The sequence below is a fragment of the Babylonia areolata genome, chromosome 17, assembly GCF_041734735.1.
Source record: "Babylonia areolata isolate BAREFJ2019XMU chromosome 17, ASM4173473v1, whole genome shotgun sequence".
Taxonomy (NCBI): domain Eukaryota; kingdom Metazoa; phylum Mollusca; class Gastropoda; order Neogastropoda; family Buccinidae; genus Babylonia; species Babylonia areolata.
Window position 1 is genome coordinate 23,031,986 of NC_134892.1, and position 2,500 is coordinate 23,034,485.

Genomic DNA, 2,500 nt, shown 5'->3' on the forward strand with positions numbered 1-2,500 from the left:
GTTGCACACAGCTTAATTTTGGCCTGCCGTTTAATACACACAACTAAAAAGAGCGTTACTCGGTTGTAAACTGTCTCAAAATTTTGTCCCGGTTTAAATCACACAAGTCTAGCCGCTTTCGTGGAACAGTGCTGCTTCAGTGCTATAATGTACTATAATGGGCAGGCCCGTTGTTTTAGCTGCCGCTGGTCCCTGCTTGAACAACACCTGTGACCAACGGCACGATTGGGAAAATTTCGTGCACTGTCTGTCGATCTCTTCATCGGCTGCTGATTTCCGTCACACCAGGGTACTTTTTTGCCTGAGTCACTTTATACCAGCAGGGCCACAACGTGGCACTGACTAGGCCGCTTTGAAAGAATCAGGGCGGCTACTTGCAGATCGTGAGGCGCCGTTGTGACGGACACACACACACGTACGCACACACACACACACACACACACAGGCTCACAGACACACAGACACGTACACATACGATACACCTATGCACAGAGAGACTGAGAGAGAGGGAGACAGACAGAGATAGAGACAGAGAGAGAGAGACTGAAAAAAATACACACACAAACATTCACACACACACACACACACACTGCACGCATGCACGCAAACACACACACACACACACACCGCACGCACGCAAACACCCCCCTCACACACACACACACCACATACACCCACACACACACCACACACACACACACACACACACACACAGACGAGCGCGTAAAACTACGTACCATGCACAGTAAAACAACACAACAACAACAACAACAACAAATAATAATAATAATAATTATCATCATCATCATCAACATCATCATAATCATCATCGTCGTCATCATCCTTAAAACCATAAAATGCTTCTGGCACTTGTTTTCATCCCCTCGATCCTCAGTTAACTCACTCAGTACGGCCAGTCCTCTCTTCTCCTCTCCACAGACCCCTCGGATGTCCAGTGGGTGTCTCAATGACCCAACCTTTAGCTTCCGTCGTCAGAATTGTGGTATTCTTTGTCAACATTCACGTCTTCAGGATAAGAGCCTTCCGCTTGCAATATTTTGATGATGGTAATAGGGGTGAAACGCTGTCAAGTTAACGTCGTCTCTTTCGCCGTTCGTATGGAAAGAGTTAATGAACAGATAAAAATAATACCATGTGGACCAACCGTGAGATAATAAGATCAAACACTGAAAATGAATATAGATGCACACACGAAATTATACTGACCTAATCACGGAGCCCACACACACGTAGGATGCTCGTCACTGACGATATCGACAGTATCTAAGGAAAGAAAAAGGATATATATATATATATATTCCTCGTGCACAGGAAGACATCCCAGCAAAGGTCAGAGAAATGCCGCAGTTAACGAAACCACGACAACTAAAAAAAAACCGACTTTTTTTTTTTTTTTTTTTTTTTTTAACGAAGATCAATGCGATATTCACGGTAGCAACTCTCCTCACGACAACCATGTATATAGGTAGCTATAAACGCGAAGCGAAATCAGCTCTCTCGTGTTACATCAAAAATGTTTTCACGTGATAATTATTGATTTGAACACAGCGCGCGCGCTAGCGGTGGTACTCGCTTTCTACAGCACCATGCGAACAGCAACAATAAAACAAGTTCTTTGTAAGCCATCGCTTTTCTCCGGGCTGAGTTCTCTCTCTTTGGCATAGTCTTTCTTCTTCATTCACACACACACACACACACACACACACACACACACACACACACACACTAAAAAGAACGAAGCCACTTCTACAAGCCATGGGTGATGCTGCTAGCTTAATTCCGTCGTCCTTTATAATAGCTTTAATTCACACACATACACACACACACACACACACACACACACACACACACACACACACACACACACACACACACAAATCGTTGCATTTATTCGTCTCATTACACCTCCCAGCTCTTTCGAATAATCATACATCATGCAACATCCAAACACGTTCTTTGAAAGCCATCGTTTTCCTAGGCTAAGTTATCTCTATTTTCTTTTTATTTCTTCTTCTTCTTCTTCTTCTTCTTCTTCACAACAAAAAGAAACAAACAAATGAACATAAAATCTGAATGATTCTTTTCTCGTTGCATTTTTTTTTCTCGATCAGTGTACCTCAGAACTCTTTCGAAAAATCATGCACCATTCTAAATGAAAACACGACCTTTTTAAGGCATTGTTTTCCAAGCAGTCTAAGTTATTTCTTTTCTTTTTTTCTTTCATTCAAAAACACCAACAAAAAACAACAAAAAACCACTCTGAATAATTATCTTCTAGTTGCTTCAGTATTGGTAAAAATAGGCAGAACTGCATTTTTTTTTTTTTTTTCCCCGTGGCTTACCTCACACAACTCTTTCGTCTCTGGAACTCACTCTTTTTCGTTTGTTTTTTTCCACGACTTTTTTTTTTTCTTCTCCTCCCCTCTCTCTCTCTCTCTCTCCCTCTCTCTCCAACGGTTTTCCCAGTCAACTGTGTGAC